The sequence below is a fragment of the Enhydra lutris genome, unplaced genomic scaffold (assembly GCF_002288905.1).
Source record: "Enhydra lutris kenyoni isolate GAN:26980312 unplaced genomic scaffold, ASM228890v2 scaffoldscaffold45, whole genome shotgun sequence".
In the NCBI taxonomy this organism is placed as follows: Eukaryota; Metazoa; Chordata; class Mammalia; order Carnivora; family Mustelidae; genus Enhydra; species Enhydra lutris.
Window position 1 is genome coordinate 13,004,964 of NW_019154129.1, and position 437 is coordinate 13,005,400.

General features: G+C 35.2%; 1 protein-coding gene across 11 annotated transcripts in view; it reads left to right on the forward strand.

The window, feature by feature from the left end:
• LOC111156134 (NLR family CARD domain containing 3) overlaps positions 1–437 on the forward strand; it is a 34,208-nt gene that overhangs the window by 12,188 nt on the left and 21,583 nt on the right. The gene's annotated exons all lie outside the window — the stretch shown is intronic.

A 437-nucleotide genomic window follows, 5' to 3' on the forward strand; every position in this document is an offset into this window, starting at 1 on the left:
TTTTTTTAGATTTTATTTATTTGTCAGAGAGGGAGAGAGAGCGAGCAAGCACAGGCAGACAGAATGGCAGGCAGAGGCAGAGGGAGAAGCAGGCTCCCCGCAGAGCAAGGAGCCCGATGTGGGACTCGATCCCAGGACGCTGGGATCATGATCTGAGCCGAAGGCAGCTGCTTAACCAACTGAGCCACCCAGGCGTCCCGAGAAAATAGAATTTTAATAGAGTAATATAGCCTATACTATATTATATATATATAATTCTATTAAAATATTATATATAAAATTATAATTATATAATATTATATAATAATTATTATATATAGTTATTATTATAATTGTTATACACTATTATTATATTATTTATTATATTATTACATAGGCAGACACCCAACCAACTGAGCTACCCAGGTGCCTTTCATGGTTAATTCTTACTATTCTAT